At 44.1% G+C, this 19732-nt stretch overlaps 1 protein-coding gene across 1 annotated transcript in view; it reads right to left on the bottom strand.

Moving 5' to 3' along the window:
* CALD1 (caldesmon 1) overlaps positions 1-18267 on the bottom strand; it is a 228418-nt gene extending 210151 nt beyond the window's left edge. Inside the window, exon 1 of the mRNA XM_015559401.1 lies at positions 17973-18267. The gene's annotated coding sequence lies outside the window, so the exon portion shown is untranslated. The remainder of the gene's footprint in view (positions 1-17972) is intronic.
* Between the last annotated feature and the right edge of the window lie 1465 nt (positions 18268-19732).

The raw sequence follows: 19732 nt of genomic DNA, 5'->3' as shown, positions 1-19732 counted from the left end.
TTTATGTAAACTATATAGCTACATGTGGACCGGGGAAGACTGAAGCAGATGGCTAACCCTAGTAACCATTTGTACCCCAAGTCCCGAGCTTCTTACTCTCTTCCTTGACTTTGATGTCTTCCTATGTGAGAGTCAATTCAATCACTCCTTTTATGAAAGGTATCTCTTACCTGCTTTCATATACTTAGATAACCAGTGCAGAGTGCTGATTTTGTTGCTATTAGGAGGTTTTAAGGACTACCTCTGAGTCAAAAATATTAGTTTCACTCATTGGTAAGTAGATTCCTCCAATTAATTTTTTTTGATACGAAGATACCAAGGATGATAGCTACATTTCCTCGTCATTATATATTTTCATCTTTATTGATTCCATTGCATGTGTTATGTAAGACTCTACACTAAAGTAAACTTTAAAAACAAACCAACTGTTACAAATCAAATAACTAGTTACCTTGAAGACAACTCATTGGTACTTACTATTTAAACTAAAATCAATTGTTCTCCTTTTTAAAGTGATTGTCAGTAAAATCACAACAAGGTTAAGAAAGTAACCTTGATACAAAGAAGCAATAAGCCTTATGCGGGACAGTTTTAAAGCCACAAATCCAAACGAGGTTAGCGTATGGAGAGATCACATCCGATCCAACCCCTTCATCACAAGAACTGAGGCTCCAGAAGAGTGAGTCACCTGCCTGACACCATCAAGTCCCTGAAAAGCAGCAGCTGAATTAAACAGATTTTTTTCTATCGTCTGCTGCTCACCCATATTTCAAAAAACTTTTGGAAGCTCAGTATCGGGAGGATTCTGTTGAGATGATTTCTATAAAGCAAGCCCTCCATCACTGACCTGTCAGTAACAGATATTTTTCATTAATAGTGGTGTTTGACAACAAATCCTACAGGCTTCAAGATTTGGGAAAACATGGACCAGGCCTTCTTTTTACCTTCATTAATGTCAAAGCTGTTGGAAGTCCCTGTGGTGCCGTGCAACCTAAGGGCAGAGTTTCAGCAGCTCACTGGCCAGGTGAACACTTACTAACGCATCTGCCTTAACCTGTAGAATGGGAGTGAGTACAAGGTGCTGCTGACCTTACCATGTGCCTGGAGTGACCAGCCTCCGACAGCAGCTGTAGGGCTCCAGCACCTGGCAGCAGGGGAGCAGGCTGAGGAATCTGCTAATGCCCTCACGGGGAACAAACCAGAGACCAGAGAAAAGAGTTCAAGAAAAGAGTCTGCTTATGCAATTTTCACTCAAGGTCACTTTCTTAACGTTGTTGTCATTTTACTGACAATCACTTTATCCATTAATTTAACCATAAGGTACAAATGTTTACCATATAAACATGATTCTGTTTTAAGGGCTTAAACATAAAGAACTTTAGGCAAAACCTAAGGTGATCCAAATAAAGTAAGGAGCTCTGTTAATAATAATGTATCAATCTTGTTCCATTAGTTGCTACAGATGTGCACAGTAATGTTAACAATGAAGAAAATCGGGTGTGGATATAGAGAACTCTGTAATATTCCTGCACCTCTCCTATAAATCTAAAACTTATTCTAAAATAAAAGCATTTTTAAAATAATACAAATAAACACTCCGTCTGATTGCTTGTTCAACTTGCTAGGAGCAAACATGCTTGTCTTCTACTCTTCCTCTTAAGTTCTTAGAGCATTTTAAAACTTTAATATATGCAGCTACCGATATCAAAATCAACGACATTACAAAGTATACAATTTACCTATGTGATCTCACGTATTAGAAATTTAAATGCCAGTGAAAGACAAGTTGAGTGGATCTGAAGGTAACATAATTCTAAGTAAGATCCGCAGGTGTTTGCTTCCATTTTAGATAAAACTTTAAAAACCTTCCCTGACTACATTCCAGAAAAGGCTAACAGTGGATGTTGATCTGTCCTAGGCATCCTTTTGCAGCACTTTGAAGTTTCAGATTGTCTCCAAACAAGATGATTGTCAATATTGCTTTTAAAGGCGAGGATGGGAAAGAAATATAATTGCCCCAGAAGCAAAAAAAAAAAGAAAAAGAAAGAAAGAAAAAGGAAAGTCTGAAATGGGGGTTGGGCAGCCCCAGAAGGAGTCCGCTGAAGCCCTCATGCGTGGGATCATTTCTGAAAACCTCAAATTCTAAACTTTGAATCTAGAGTTTCCTTTATGAATACATGACTTACATGTCCTCCCAAAAACCAACCAGCAAAAGTCTTCATATTTCAAAAGAAAAAGAAAAGAAAATAGTGTCTTAAAGACATAACACCATCAAAAATGTCCTTATATTCAAGATTTCATCACTCCTTACGTGGGTGTTCTAGGGAAGGGACAGGTTACCAGTTGTGGACATGAGGGAGGAACTGGGTACTTTTCGGTTAGATCACCTCCTGAAATCTGAGGACCTTGCAAAATAGAAAAGCCAAGATATCAAGAACTTTAAACTTCATTGCAAACACTCTCAGGAAAAAGAATTAGCAAACTAGAAAATATTCCCAATGGAAAGAGTAATTGTTTTATTTTCTCAACATATCTAAGAGCAGAAATAGGGAAAGGCACAAACATTTTATTTATTTATTTGTTAATTTTTATTGCTTAAAGTATTACAAAGATTTTTACATATGTCTCCTTTTTCCCCCACCCTTGACAATGCCCTGCCCTCCCCTACCCTCACCCCTCCCCCCCGCCCAGTATCTTTTCTTCGGTTGATCTCCTACCCCCTCCTTCTGCCCCCCTTCCCTCCCTGGCCTTCCCGCTGCAGTTTGACAGTCTGTTTGAGGCAGCTCTGCCTCTGTATCTATTTTTGTTCATAAGTTTATAATGGTCTTTATTATCCATAAATGAGTGAGATCATGTGGTATTTTTCCTTCATTGACTGGCTTATTTCACTTAGCATAATGCTCTCCAGTTCCATCCATGCTGTTGCAAATGGTAAGAGTTCCTTCTTTTTTACAGCAGCATAGTATTCCATCGTGTAGATGTAGGCACAAACATTTTAAAAGATTCTCCTACACTTCTCATTTCCTATTCACTCAAACACAGGTGTGTCAGCAGTTCCGGGCTGGTCGACTTAATCTCTCTACCCAGTTTGGGGACAAGAGAGCGTTCCTTGGTAGATATTCCCATTCCACAATTGCCAAAACTATATTCCTTCCTGCAGAGTGTGGTTGAAGTATTTTGATTTTTCCTTTTTTTAAAAAAAAAATCAGCAATCTTAAAAAAAAGATATACCTAAGCAAGAGAGACATAAAGCCATCATGGTCAAAGCTAAAAGCCCCACAGCAACAGAACATTTCCAACTGCATAAATCTCAAGAGAGAAGAAACCAAAAATAGAAAGAGGAGGGAAAGTGGGAGGGAGAGAGGGAGGAGGGAGAGAAGGGGTAGAAGGAAGGAAGGGGGGAGAAAGGGAGGGAAGGACAGAGGGAGGGACAGAATTTCCACAGAACCCTACTTCCTTTCATAAAGTATCTTCTTCCACTGTTTTGCTTCCATTCATTAATTGTTAGGGTACTTGCAAAAAAGGAGAGAAAACAAATTATTACAGTAAGTAAACAACTCAATAAAAAGGACGAGAACAGCCTTTTCCAGCTGACACAGGGCCACCCTGTCAGTATGTCAGACATCTGGGGACCGTGTCCCGTGAACTGCGGGAGGAACACACTCGCCTTGCTCACGCCGGAGCCCCCTCACGTGACCCCGACGGATGATGGAAGTGATTCTTCAGAATGAACCCGAAGTTGCAGATGATCGACTCATAACAGAACTACACTTGAAAGGGACTCAAGTCGATGTTTATTCTTTCTTTTGGCCTCAAAGTTTGTTTCTACTTATGCTAAACCTGTAGCAGCCATGGCTAGGCCTTTGGTACATATTACTGAAAAGAATAAAATAACCCAGATTGCTGAAGTCATATTGAAGGCAATGCTCAGTTAGCTTTAACTATCATTTTCTTGTCCAAGCATTAGGTTTTCAACTGTAAGTGTACACATGCACACATGTCAGACACATGGCCTGTAAGATACCAGACACATGCCCGGAACAGGTCTGCGTGGTAGTTTTAGGCATGGCTGCTTACACGGCGCAGGGATTGTTCTAGTCTCTGGAAGGGGTGATGGAGCGGTGGGTCACCCAATAAGGGCTCATCTGAGACCCAAAGCAGGTTGTAACATTTGATGGTGGTATTGCGTGCATGCGTATGTGTGCGTGTGTGTGCAGCTGTCTCAGAAGCACAGGGAATCTGTCCTGCATGTAGTATGGCAGACAGCTGTGGCCTCCTGGAGATGCAGGAAGGGAAGGGGAAGAGGAATTCAAGTGGTGAGACAAGACCCAGAATAAAGTAGGAGAAAAGTGAGGAGGGGATAAGGGAAAATAGAAACGCACATTGACAAAAATGTATAAAGGTTATTGGTGTGGAAAAAATAAAATCAGGACCTAAAAGTTTGTTGTTGTTGCTTAAGGTACAAGAACAGAGGGAGGGTTGCTAGGTGAATGGATGGAGGCAGAAACCGCATCCGTCCCAGGTTACTGGGGACTGGCCCCCATTAGAACTGTTATCTTAGGGAAATTCTCACTAGCTCCCCCTTTCCCTCTCAAGTGCCCTCATATGGATAATAATGATACAGTCACCCTCTCCATAGACCACCTCTGGCCCAGGACAGCAAGAAGAGGCCATATCACGACTAAGGCTGGGAAACAGACACCAAGAAGAGCTTTCAGGAAGGGGGAAAAGGGAGGCAGTGGTGGAAGGAAAAAGGGGAAAAGGAGACAAGGTACAATGCCTGGGCTGTTTGTAACCAACCACGCCAAACACGCATAACGATAGAAGGGCCATTGACAGGAAAAGTGTATAAAAATGTAAGGATGGATGGAGAAGAGCTAGAAGGAAACAGAGACAAGAGGCAAATGACTCACAGCACAACTATGTGTAGGCTTCTAGTCTGTCCCCCTGCATTTGGAGATCGGTGGTTATGATCACCATGTATAAAAATGACTGGAAACCACCATCCTCGCCTTCCACCCTGTGCAGGCACAGGCGGCCTCGCCTGTTGTTGCCTCCTGGGCCAGCCGGCCGCTCCGAAGTTGCTCACCTCCTCCTAGTGCTGGGCCTCTCAGACTGGCAGGCAGCCTGGGCTGAGCGCCCCCCCTCCAAACCCCTCCCCCACCTCTGATGGCCGCATACCAGACTGTCTGCCCCCGTGGTTTCTCAGGCTTCCACAGATAGGCCACAGCACATGAAGCTGCCCTGCACTGCGTCATTTCAGAGACCTCTTTTGACTCTTTTGCTGGACCAGGATTTTGTGTTGCGAAAAGCAGAGAGTAAATGTCAAGGGCAAGTGCGAAAGGCAAAGTGATTTTTAGCTAAGCATTCCCCAGACCTAGAGGGAAGAAGGAATGCCACCAGCAATAGGGTCTTTGGTACTTAGGGCTTCAGAAAGCATGCCATATGGGTTTCTCCTATCATTTTGAATTGGGGCATCGTACGCGTTGAATTGTGTCTCCCTCAAAATTATTGCTGAAGTCCTATCCCCTGTACCTCAGAATGTGACCGTATTTGGAGATAGGGCTTTTAAGCGGATTAAAAATGAGGTCATTAGGGTGGGCACTAATCTAATGTGACTAATTTACAAGAGGAGGAAATTTGGGCACAGACACACCTACAGGGAGAATGCGACCTGAACATGAAGACAGCCATCTACACCCCAAGAAGAGAGTCGGGCAGCCTTCCCTCTGAGCACTTAGAAGAAACCCACCCTGCTGACACCCTGATATTGGACTTTGAGCTTCCAGAACTGTAAGACAGTATGTTGGCGTTGTTTAAGCCATCCACTTTGTGGTCTTTTGTTCCGGCAGCCCCCGTAAAACTAACACCCCAAATGCAGTCTGTGTAAGGATGGGAGATAAGAGAAGTGGACCAGAATTTTTATAGATTTATCTAGTTCCCTGGGAAGACGAAGCAATTCTTCGTTGAGCTACCCAAAAGATCAGGCACCTCTATGGCAAGATTGTATTGGCTGATCCTGAGTAAATAATTTCAACTGCTCATGCCTCAGTTTCCCCCTCCTCCATGAAGTCAGGTATGCAGCATGTTCTGAAGTCCCCACTGTGCCTGATTATTAAGGCAAAGGTCAAACTTAAATATGAAGCCAGATTAAGAAATGCTGTGTTTGAGACTGGCTGGCCAAGCGAGGGGACTCTCATTACACAGAGTGGTCTAGTCCTTGACTTCCCACCTCCTCCTCACAGAATCAGCTCTGTCCTAGCCTTCTGAATAGCTAAGTTTGACACAATCAAACACTAAAACAGCCAAATGTATCTGGACAAAGAGTCTAACCCTTCAGTACCTAATTCCAGAACATCTCTCCTTGAGTTGGGGAAAAGTTGTAAAACCTGCTTGTTATAAAGGACCTCTGCTACCAGGGAAAACCCCACAAAAGTATTTCTACTGCTTTCTTTCTCTTCTTCTTTTTGAAAAACTGCTCTCAGCCTAGACTCTCGTCCTGTCTAACTGCCCTGAGTAAGCCCTGGAGTCAGTAGTGGGAGAAATGGAGTTTAGCCCGCTTCCTTATATGGCAGCGAATGACAGCGTGCTTGTCCATTTGAGCTGCAGCGTGGCTCTCTGACAAGTTATAATGATTGGTTATGGAAAGCTCCCGCTCTGGTTTCCATCGCCTTCCTCGGGAAAGACACCGAACAGACAGCTGTAGGGACATGGAGAGGGTTGGAGTCAGGGAGCGGGTGGAATCCAGCTCTGCATTTGCCAGCGTGTGACTTGGGCAAGTTATTTAACTTTACTGCCCTGAGGGACCAGGTAGTCATCTTCCACTCAACAGCGCCTGTCACACAGCTGTGTGCCCTCGAGGCAGCTGGATGAACTAGCTAATCTTCTCCACCTACCAGGGTGCAGGATAACTATTCCATTTCCACTCCTTCTTCCTCCCAAGTTCAGTCCTTTTCCTCCAGATAAAGTCTCAATCTTCTCTCTCCCTCTCCCATTCCAGGTCTGAAACACTAAAAACTGACATAACAATCCAGCCTCAGGTGTAATAAACTCCGTTGCCATACTAGATAAAGGTTATTTAGAATGGTTAAGGTAGCGCAGATCCAATGATAAGGGTTGGGGAGAAAACTCTGGTTGAAGGGATGAGGGAGGCTGCCTGCTTCTGCAGAGTAGACTGTTTAGTTAGAAAATGCTTATGCTGACTGGAAACAGGGTTTCCTATAGCTGGTATCCATTGTCCAAGTTGGCTCCTTTTATCCCATCTGTTATGACCATGGACAAGGCAACTTAGGAGAGTGTGTGGCCAAGGGCATAGGGACTAAAGGGAGCCTCGAGCCTACAGAGAACCTCCATAGGAAGTCGCGGATGATAGCTACTCATGTGCATGCATAGTTTAGCGATATTGCTGCTGATCCTTATAACACCCACAAAAGGAAGGAATAATAATACCCTTTCTGTAGGTGAAGAAACAGGCTAGAAAATGGTAAATTTTTCAAGTCAGGTCTTCCTGATTCCAGTTTGTTCTCAAAGGGGTCGCACCTCCAGAGCCACACACAAAACAGGAGTTTCCATCAATTGGAGTCGTTAGCAATAGCTAGCACAGTGTGGTGGCTGAGCACAGGGATGATGGAGCCAGGTTTGAATCTTGGCTCTGCCACTTAGGAGCTGTGTGGCCTTAAGTGTGTTATTTAACCTAATTGTAATTCAGTTTCTTCATCTGTAAATTGGGTTGTAATGAAGAATATCTATTTGATTTTTACCTAATAAATATGTATATGCTACTTAGCATGGGCCAGGTACGGTTCCAAGCACTCGGTAATGATATAATTAGAGAGGAATCAATGAGTTCAAACATGAACATCGACTTCAGCTTTCTTAGCAAGAAGAAATCAAGAACATTTATTCCTTTACTCACTTAACGCACATACTAAGCACCTACTAAGTGTGGGGCAAGGCACTTTTTTAGACTCAAATCACAGCCCAGAAAAACCCTCACAAGGTTCCTGATTTCATGATGTTTACTAGTATGTTCTAGAAGCTTAAGAAATAACAGATGAGTAAATAAGTATTCAATCATAATCATTCATTACGAATGCAATTAAACAATAGAGGTTATTCTGATTGGCTCTCCTGTGTAGAAGCTAATTTTACCAACTCGAAGCCGTAGGGTCAGTGGTCTGCTAGTAAATATTTGACAACTAGCTCTGGGGGGTTGGCGGGGTGGGGGGAAGGGGAGTCTGATTTGTGGCATTTGCAAATTTCCGTAGTATAAATGGTTGATCTCAAGCTCCCAAGGTACCATCAATGAACAAAGAATTGGGAAGAAGTTTATTTGCACAGCATCCTATAGTATTTCCATCATACAGACACGATAAATGTAACTAACCTCCAGAGAGCACAGGTAATAGTAAAACATAGTAAAATAATTAGGAAGGGATGAGTTTGGGGGATTTAGTACCTTGGTTTTTTAAAAATATATATATATATATTTTTATTGATTTCAGAAAGAAAGGGAGAGAGAGAGAAACATCAATGATGAGAGAGAATCATTGATCGGCTGCCTCCTGCACGCCCCCTACTGGGCATTGAGCCTGCAACCCTGGCATATGCCCTTGACCAGAATCGAACCTGGGACCCTTCAGTCTGCAGGCTGACGCTCTATCCACTGAGCCAATCCAGCTAGGGCTTACCTTGGTTTTTAATATTTGATTTAGTTTTAAATAATTTAATTTTTTAAAAATGACGGTTCAAAAGCTGGTTCTCAAAAACTTGAAAATTTAACAACTGGCTTTTGGGAGCTGGTCTGAGCTGGCTCCACACACCACTATTTAGGATGCGTGGACAGGGCCGGTTTCAGAGGGAAAGGAGACTGAGTCAGTATGGTGTCATTATGCAGACGGGGATCCTAATCTCATTCCTTTTTAGCTGCTCCTCTCCAGCAAGCCTGCTTTCATGTACACAGTGGGAGCACAGCTTTGTAAACCAAATAGCACCAGTACAAATATAGTAGCGATCTGACATTTTCATTGTACCGGGTCGCTCATGCAGAGAGGCTTGTAGCTGCACAATCCTGAGTGACTATGACTTATGTACTCGGCGCTCTGAATATGGCAGGTTCTGCTGCGCCACACAGAGGATATAACTCCTGACCGCTGAATAAAGGAAGACCCTCGAGAGGGACTCGCTGTCCCCCACTTTCCCTTGTCTCTTAGGGCTCACACGCTTCCGAAAGGGCCGCCAAGAAAGCAGCTACGCCGGAGGAGATGTGGGGTGAAGGTGGAGGAATTTCTCCCCTGTTTCCACCCAGGACTGGAACACTCCTTACCACAAAGTGGAAAACAGAGGGGGGGGCGGGGGTCTTCTGTTTTTCTTGGTAAGTTACATTTCTAGAGTAACATCTTAAGGACAGAGCTACTTAAAGAGAAAAATCTGTCCTCATTCACCCTTCCCCCGAAGCCTAAATTTCACTTAGTAATGGTGCCTGGAACAGGAAGTGGAAATACCATGAGAAATTTTATTCTTGCCACATTTCCAGCGCTTTACAAAAGCAGACACTGGAAATCTCATCAGAGAGCTTGACCTTACAGGGTTGATAGCTTCGTGCCCAATCCAGAGGAGTATGGGAAGCCGGGGGATGTTCGCCTACGTGATCTGGCCCTTCTGGGGAGACCTCACAAAACTGATGATTTGGATTACACAGCTGTGACTTTTAGAAAGAAATTATTCAAAACTAAACAACTGGGCTTCTGGGGAATAAGTTACTCCATAATCTACGATAAATGCAGCAGACAGGCACAGAGGTAACATTAGCCTCTACGCAGGACAGCCAATCAGAATGTCTCTGTTGTTTAATTGCATTCATAATGTATGCTTATGATTGCATATTTACTTATTTACTCATCGGTGGTTTCTGAGTCAGGGTGTTTTAGCAGCATCGCCAGGGAGTTTTCACACCTACGGATGCTGGACCCCCAGGCCTACTGAATCAGAGTCTTCAGGGAGTGGGTCTCGGGGATGCATGTTTTCAAAAAGCCCTACACTTGATTCTGATTAAGACACTGGTTAAAACCGACTGGATGATAGGCAAACGGGGCTGCATCGTATAATCGCAACCCATGAAATGTTCAAATGGAACCCTCTCTTGCTAGCAGAAGAAATAAACTGGTTGGTGTGCTCAAAAGGTTAACAGCGCGGGACTTAGGAATCGTGTGTTCTGGAACCACCTGTGCCACAAATGAACTGGGAGACCTTGGTCAAGTCACTTGCTTTGTTCTTTCATTTAAGAGATATTTATTGGGCTTCTGGGATGTGCCAGGCAGTGGGTGCATATTAATGGGAAAAAAGTAGATGTTTCCTGCCTTTAGAATCTTACTGATATTTTATCGAAGAAACCTACAAATACATGCATAATTTTACTTGCTGTGGCTAGAAAGATGAAAAATAAATCACTGGCTCATTTTTTTTAAAAAAAGAATTTCTTGTTAAGATCCCAAATGTCTTGCACAACCTTCCCACACACAATATAATTATTTGTTTTAGGTCCCCTGGTTGAGAAAACGCAATACCAAAAGCTACTATGAACTCAATAACTATGTAAAATAAACAAACATTTCATATCATAATGTATCTATAACCTTAGAAAAATAGTAGCACAATATTATGTAAGATGTGTTATTTACTTAGTTTGTCAAAAATATTTGCTGCATGTATACGGGTTCGTTTACCTCTTGCAATGACTTTGTGGTCTCTCAGGGAGCTGAGGGCCAGAGGTTAGAAACGTACCTATGGATCACATCAATAACAAAACGCCTGGCACTTGAGTAGCAATGGCCCTTTTCTTCCACAAGACATCACTATCGGTGAGAGCACGTTCCAACCCTGGGAAGCTTAAACTCAGCCTCAGAATCCCCCTCAACACAGTGTTCCAGATGGCCACTGCCAGTTGTCTGGAGGTGGCGAACAGATGAAAAATTATTTGTACTCTCTGGGCTAAATGACTCCTAAGGCCCTGTCCATCCTTTTTTCCCCTAAAAAACATCTATGAACCTGTGTGGATTCAGTCCTACTGTTTTGAGAAACACAAATGCCTTCTCCCCTTTTTACATAAAAGTTCTCCCAATTTTTGAAGACATCCACGTGGCCCCTACATTTTCTTTCCTTTGGGATAAACAGCTCCAGATCCCTTATCTGTTCCTCATATTCTGTTCCCCTGACCTTGGACGTTCAGCCCTGGCTTCACATTTGTCAGTGCGTCTGCGAAGAATGAGCTCAGAACAGGGTGCATTCTTTTTTTCATCCTTCTTAACAATGAGACAGGTGTTCAGTGAATGAAAGATTACATTGGGAACATTGCCAAGAACTGAAATCTTCAGTGATAAAGAGAACACTACCTTTGATGCAGTAATCTTACTAAGTATTGTGATTTACATTGAAATGTAGTAGGCTTTATTTATTAACATTATTAAGTCATTATGTATTGAATTTTAAAGATTGCCTTAGTTTGGGGGGGAGCATTATCATATCTTTGACTCACATGGAGCTTCTTGCCAACAAAATCACCCAAGTGTTTTTCTTTAGAATCTCTCTAACATGATTATCCATAATTCTTATCTTTTCAATTATCAGTGGTGTAAGCTTCCAGGCTAACTTCCCTCAAGGCTGGTCTATCAGGCCATGCCAAAGCGGTCATTAAGTGCTATACTCCATGACCCTGACATTGGCCGATTGCCTCTCTAGAAATTCAGTCTCACACACACACACACACATGCACACACACACACACACACACACACAATTTAAACGATATTCATTGACAGCTGTTGGACATTTTAGCTAATTTGCCTTCCATGCCTAACTTTCTCTTCTAACTAGATTTGCCCACTAGGCTTTCCCCCTACTGCTGCCAGAGCCACTGGTAATTTATCCATAGGCATGCCAGTAAACTCTGATGGTCCCTAAAAATTTTGCCAAAGACAATAGCTATTAGCCGAACCAATCAGATTGCTTCTTTCAGAATTTGACCAGGAAGCACAGAAGGAATTTTCCAGTCTATAGAACAGCAGAGAGAATCAGCCACATGTGCTACAGCTGAGACACATTCATGGGAACTCACAGACGTCTGCTGTGATCCTCGACCCACCTGGATTCCAACCCCACTCTCGGTGGGCCCTGCTCCGAGCTTGGCTTCTGTTCATGGATTTCCTTGTGATTCCATCCCTTTATTCATCCGCATGTATCTTGTACTCCTGTCCCTTTACTGGAGCTGCTGAAGCTGTTTAACATACGGGTCTGTTTGTTCTGAGCACGGTGCCAAGTGCTCTCACATACGTCACTCTACCTGTCCATCGCCTGCCTTGCTCACCAAACTCTTGGTTTCTAAACCTCTGCCTGGCGTCTGATTTTTGCTGTTTCTCTTTCACTCAGTCTAGTCCATTGTTGTATTTTATATCCATCTGGCTTAGACCCTCCCTGACTCCAATGGAACTAATGTCCTTAATGCTCCAGGACCTGGGACCCCTTAGGCACTCGCCCTAGGCCTGCCCATCTTTAGCACATAGGTGAAATCTGCCTAGTTCCACAGTTTGGGAATGTTACATGTGGGTGTAAAAGGAACTAATTACATATTCCTACTCAATCTGTCTCTCTCCAAGTGAGACATATCCTTAAAGTCAAGTGTTTTCATCCGCATTTTCACAGAACAACGCCAAAAGCCTCAGGAAATGATTAAAAAGGAATTTATCTTCATGTTATCCCTCACTGATCTATATATACATTTTAAAGAAAAGCCATGTACTAAAATGATTATTTACTAAGAACACCCAATTCACTTACAATATTGAAAAAAAATATTCTCCTTCAACTATCCCTTCATTGCTGCTTAGCCATCCTCTCATTAAGCTCTCGGTATCCTTTCAGCAACACTCACCAGCAGCCATTCCTGATTTCTCCAGCCCCTAAAGCAGTGGTTCTCAACCTTCTGGCCCTTTAAATACAGTTCCTCATGTTGTGACCCAACCATAAAATTATTTTCGTTGCTACTTCATAACTGTAACGTTGCTACTGTTATGAATCGTAATGTAAATATCAGATATGCAGGATGGTCTTAGGCGGCCCCTGTGAAAGGGTCGTTCGACCGCCAAAGGGGTCGCGACCCACAGGTTGGGAACCGCTGGCCTAAATCTTTAGAAATGATCTCCTTTTCTTTGAAATGGAGGCCATTTGAGGTCACCTCCTTCTTTACATCTGTGTATTCCTGCCATCCCTCCTTCCTTCCTTCCAAAGAACCAGGGAGACAAGGAAGAACACCTCCACTCATGTTCTGATCCATCCACCCCTTGACTCCAATGGAATTACAAGCCTAGTTTCTATTGCTCCCATCCAAACCTTCCCCAGCTCATGGGTTTCTCCCTGGTCAGTTACAAAGAGTGGGTTCACAAAGGACCTTTGGGATTTAGGGATTTTACAGATTCCCAAAGATATTCATAACAACAACAACAACTGGAAAGAACACCTGGCAGGGCCAACCTCATCACCTCTCCTTCCTGGCCATGCCCTCCTCTTACAACACGCACCCTCCTCCTGCCAATTGTGAGTTTGGGGGTGAGAAGAGGAATGGCTCTTTTCCACAAAAATTGCTCTAACACAGTGATGGTGAACCTTTTGAGCTCGGCGTGTCAGCATTTTGAAAAACCCTAATTTAACTCTGGTGCCGTGTCACATATAGAAATTTTTTGATATTTGCAACCATAGTAAAACAAAGACTTATATTTTTGATATTTATTTTATATATTTAAATGCCATTTAACAAAGAAAAATCAACCAAAAAAAATGAGTTCGCGTGTCACCTCTGACACGCTTGTCATAGGTTCTCCATCACTGCTCTAACATCAACTCTGGCTGTTCTAACTTTTCTCCTTCTGTCTTAAAGAGAGAAGAGGTTTTCCCCTATCTCGAACCCATCTGGGCTTGACCCTGTGCTGTTCTCTGAGCCTCATCCTAGAGCTGGACCATTGCAAATTGTCAGTGTTGGTTCAGGAAAGCCCCCTCTTGACCTGAGGATGGAGAAGCTAGGGAAGGTGGTAGAGGTGGAGGACGGGGGTTGGGAAGTTAAGGATGCCACTGGTAGTCAGTTACAGGAGAGCCAGCTGGGGAGACTAAAGACTGAAGCAAAAGAGGTGAGAGGCCAGATCCACCGAGCAGCCTGGTCTCATAGCAGCAGGAACCACAGCCAGGTGCTCCTGATTAGCTCTCCCTCCCTGCAAGGCCCTGGCTTGACATGCTGGGATTAGTTCCATGCTTTTGGCTGGAGGCAGAGAAGCCGCCTCATTTACTAAGGCCTTTCCGTTGTCAGCACCTTGTCATCGGTCTTCAACTCAACTGAATCTTCAGATTTCCTGATTCCTGGATATGGCCTTGCACCACGGATGACCCATCTTGTTCTACCTCCTGATACTTGTGTCTTTTTGTCTTTGAGTATCAAAGCCAAAATCAAGACAACATTGGGGGTGGACCAGCATTCCCTAGTTCTAGAAAGAGCTAGGACCCATAAAGTACCAGGCAAGGATCCTCAGATATGAGGAAGGAGCAGATAATTAGGGATACTAGGTAAGAAGTAGGGATGAGACTAGCCAAGATGAGCATAATGTTCAGAAGACTCACATTGCTGACAGTTCGGAGGAAATAGCCTATGCAGAAGATGGGGTCTCATCTCATCGGACACCTTAGCCACCGTGGGAGGTAGGAGAAGCATAACAATGCCCACGAGATAGATGAGGTCGAAGAGTGGATGGCTTCCTCCTCGAAGGCCAGGCTATTTAAGGAGGAGAACCAGAGTGGAGAGGAAGCTTTCACAGCGGTGCTCATGAGTTGAGCCTGAACTACAAGCATCTCTTTAAATTACCCAATTACTCAGAACCTGTGGGCTTCTCTCCAATAACAAACTTGGATTAGCCCAGCGGTTCTCAACCTGTGGGTCGCGACCCCTTTGGCTGTCGAACGACCCTTTCACAGGGGTCGCCTAAGACCATCCTGCATATTAGATATTTACATTATGATTCATAACAGTAGCAACATTACAGTTATGAAGTAGCAACAAAAATAATTTTATGGTTGGGTCACAACATGAGGAACTGTATTTAAAGGGCCAGAAGATTGAGAACCACTGGATTAGCCTGACAAATGAGGGACTTTCAGTGAGGAGCTAATGATTCTATTTCCAGGCTCCGAGAGAATTTACCCAGAAAACTCTGTTTTAAAATCTGAAAATTCTTTGGCAGCATCTTTCTAACCTCCTCCTTAGTCCTGCCATGTTATCTGCATACCACTTGGTCAGCGTTTTCCCCTGTCCCCCCCCCCCGTGGCCTCACCCCACCACCTTTCTGAGACATGGGATCGATTGCAGGCAGATGGGGACCGAGCTAATCCCTTTTCATAAGTTGATCTATAAGTCAGTTTTTGTCTTGCTGAAGAATGACCGACTAGTGAACGTGCTACTGTGAAAATGACAAATGGAGACAACTATATGTGTTTCTAAGAAAAGACTTACTGAGATGCCTTTTACTTAACAGAACAGAGAATACCCAGGCTGGATTCTGGAACTTTCCATGGCTGGACAAAGGACCAACCTATTGCCCCAGAGTAAAAGATCCCCAGGCCAGTCATAGGAGCCAACTAGAATTTATTAATAGCCTCACTGTGGGAGAATGCTTATATGTATCTCATTTAAATCATTTAAGCTGCAATCCAAACCTGGTTCTCCGCTTTAATGAAAGAATTGTATCTGTTTAAAGCAATCTTTTTATCTGAATTATTTAAGTCGCACGTTTCTATTTGCTTTGAACAATGGAAAGAATCCAGTGTGTTACCTATGGTTTAATCCATTGTATATTCCTGGTGTGTACGCCAATGTATTTCTCTTTATTAAATGATTTTTAATTTTATTAAAATCCTTGCACTGTGGTTCTACTGAGTCCTGTTTACCTCCCTGCTTGGGGAGATGCGTTCTAGCTACTATTTAACAGGGAGAAAGTCATGCAAAGAGCTGCCTAAAGTTCAACATCAAGTAAAATATCAAATCCCTTTGCTCCATCACTATATACAGTAGAACACTTAAAGCATTATTGTTTAAAATAATGTTTTTTGGGGAGGTGGGGAGCACACAAGAGGAGAGAGTGGTGGTAGGAAATTCTGAACTATCGGGGACTTGGAGATGTTGGTCTCGAAGTGGAATCTATCCTCAGATACCAAGATTATAGATTCCCTTCCAAACTGCATTCCCTACATGGTTTTGAGAACAGTTGAAAAAGAAATTGCTCTCCATATTTTGACTGACATGAAAAACACTGTGGAAATAGTTTGGAACTTGATCTCTTCGAGGGAAGGATGATAATCAAACTATAGCTCTCGCCTGCAGCCTTTCTCTCACACTTACTCAGAACCCTTCCAGGAAAAGAAACTCGCAGGAATTCTGTTATCATATATCACTTCTGGGAGGAGAGAGAGGCATTCTCAAGAAAACTACCCCCCAACTTCTCAATACACAGAGAAGAGACGATTGCACGAATCTCAACACAAAAACCACCTCGCTCCATGGAATAAACTCAAATGGGGCCAGTCGTTTGGAGCTGGAAACCTTGAATGTCCAAGGTTTTCTTTAAAAATGATCAGGTTCACCCTTTTTGCCACTAGTCTTCACTTAAGTTCCAGTCCTGCGTGCCTGGTTTTGCCAAGCACAGGAGAAAGACTTCACTATTTCGGTTTACAAGTCCATCTGCAGAGCCCTGTTAACAGAAGAATACCAAGCACTTTCTTCTCCTCCGGTTTTTTTGACCATGTATTGCCACGGCCGTAAAATCCCCTCCACCCCTCACAATCAGCTCTTTCTAAAAGGAGTCTCAGGCTACTACCAACCAGCTGCCTTGTACTACTGCTGGAGATGCCCAAATATGTCTGACTCTCCTGAAATGAAAGTCTGTGTCCTCCCTTTCTACCGGCAGCTTCTCAAACAATCCAGTCACACTCGGGCACACTTTCCAACAGAAAGTAAAATTTCTCAAGAAATAGTTTGGTGGGATGTTGAAAGCGAGTTCTTAAAAACACACCCACCAGCGCCTGCATTCTCGCATTATTAGGTTTTATAGGAAACAGACCGCGGTAGGCATCTCTGTCTTAGCAAATTCTCCTTCAATGCCAGCTGTAATGACGAGAGTAATGCTTACCTTTATACTTCCGGTTCAGTAATTGGGTCTTTCTCAAGAAATGAATGATAATACTTAAGAATTTAAGGTTATGTTATAGAGCTCAGAGCAGCATGGGAATGTGGTTGTTTGTATTAGAATTCACAATAATAGAGTCTGGTATTGTCTTGATTGTGGAACACCTGAATTTCACGTCGTTAGAGCCCCAGTATCTGAAGGACAGGACTAAAACCACGAGAATTCTCCTTCAATTGGCAGCTCTAGAAGTCTAGTCTCCAGGACGGGTAGCAGAATAAAATGCAAATGCCTTTGGTGAAAAAGCATCGCTTTCTTGGCTTCTCAGCCACCTAAAGAGTTGTGGTTAAAAGCAAAACCTCCTGAAATCTCTGATAACAGAGGATGCAGCAGAGACCGCTGGTGTGAGCAGAGAGCACCGCGCGCCCGTGTCAGTAGGCGACCAGGTACAACCCCCCTCGCCCTCCTAAACAAAAGGCTCCTCTCCTCAAAGTTACCGCTGGTCCCTGCACAGGCGCCTCTGCGGATCGCCCCTCGCGTCCCAACCCGAAGAACAGAACTGGAAACCCCATCCTTGTCTGTCTTCCGGGAACATCCGCAGGGCAGCGAGGCAGGGTCCGGCTCTGAGCATTTGCGTGGCTTATGGGCTTTCCCAGCCCCGCGCCCCCGGCTACCTGGGCCAGGAATGGTGAATGGAAGCCGGAGGGAGAACGTCCCCAGCCGTCCGGGGAAGAGACGAAAAGCAAGTCCTCTGTGCCTTACCTCCTGGGCGGCAGCTTCCTCCCGGGGACCGAGCGGGAGAGGAAGGACCGACTTCTTTCCGCGGGAGCACAGCGCGAGGGCAGGCGGGCCGGCGGCGCGGCACACACTGCTCGCTCTATTCAATAAAACTGCGGCCCGCCCTTCCCCGGCCCCGCCCCGAAGTCCGCGCTCCGGGAACACACATCCCCTGTGTTTACAGTCGGCAGCCGGCGGTATGCATTGTCCTGTAGGGTTTTCTAATAGGCAGCCAGTGACGACACCGCGGCCGAGGTGGCTGCAGCCTGCCCGTGGAGATGCCTGTCATTCCCTAGGCATGCTCAGGAAATCACTCATCAGAAAAACCAAGACCTAAAAGGCTCAGAAACTGCGCGCAGGCTGCCAAAACCAGCCTGCTCCATGCCCTTTTTTGGTTATCCTTCGCGGGGCCTCTGGAAGTGAATCCATTGTCAGGAACAATCAGAAGAAATGTTAATCTTGGAGCGGGAGGCTGTCCTGTGGAACACCAATGGAACTTTCAAAAAAGAAGGCACCGTCTATGGAACGAAAAGTTCACAGTCCATAAGTTGGGTGGGGGTGGGGGTGGGGTGGGGAAGGGGTTTTCATTGAGGGAGCCTTAATAGTGTATTTCTTGTAAAAGTGGCTGTAAATGCGAAATGAAATACAGTCATTATGTAATTTTAAAGGCTGAAATGACTGGGACCCAGGACTGGTGTACAGGCTAAATTCTAACCCGAGAGAGGCACAGCCCCCTAAAATGTGTCTACACTTGTTATAAAAACAACGGACCAAAAAAAAGCTGGGGTCTTTTACAGCAGGTAATGTTTGCCAGAATAAGTGTGGCACCAGAAACTCATCAAGGTAGGGTCCTACCGGCTTAGCTATCCTCATTGGTTTCCCACATCCCCTCCCTCTCCCTTGCCCCTTTGTTTCCTCAGATTTGTCCATGGGGAGCTATTGCAAGAAACTATGCACAAAGAGAGGGCATGGAAACCCAGCACCTACTCTGGGGCTGGTGTAGGCGAATGCATATGCCTACAGAGGTGACACCAATGTTCTAGTGCAGTGGTTCTCAACCTTGGGTGCACATGAGAATCACCTGGGAATCTTTTTAAAATCCTGATTTCTGGGCCTCATCCTCCAGAAATTCTGTTTCTTTGTTACTAATGTTGTGGTCCCACCCCATAACAAAGAAACAGAATTTCCGGAGGATGAGGCCCAGAAATCAGGATTTTAAAAAGATTCCCAGGTGATTCTCATGTGCAGCCAAGGTTGAGAACCACTGTTCTAGTGACTTCTTGAAAGTACTCCGACCAACTCTTCATTGGTAGACTGTGTGCTATGGGAGGGCCAGAATTAGGAGATGCTGACTTAGAATCAAGTAGGCTGGCACACGTGTGCGTTCAATCTGCGGTCTTGTGCTTTTAAATATCAAATTCACTCATTTAGAGCTTGATTCAACAATGACAAAAAATCATGAGCACCTACTATTTGTCAGGTCTGGGGCCAGGTGCTAGATGTATGCCTTTTTATTGCCATGTGTTTGGAGACTATTTTCATCACTGACAAAGAAGAGTTAACATATTTTCCTTGGCTACTTGCAAGTCCAGAAGCTCGGTCTTAAAAAAAAGTCTGAGGTTTTACTGTGTAGGGCTTTCCCTATTTGTGAAGATCCGGCTTGGACATGATCTCTACTTGGGAAAAAGTCTCTTGACGTCTGTGCCTCATTCGGAAGAAGGAGAACTGACTGGTCCAAATGGACG

The sequence above is a fragment of the Myotis davidii genome, unplaced genomic scaffold (assembly GCF_000327345.1).
Source record: "Myotis davidii unplaced genomic scaffold, ASM32734v1 scaffold214, whole genome shotgun sequence".
Lineage (NCBI taxonomy): Eukaryota > Metazoa > Chordata > Mammalia > Chiroptera > Vespertilionidae > Myotis > Myotis davidii.
Note: the sequence above shows the minus strand (reverse complement) of the source record. Positions and strands in the feature narration are given on the sequence as shown.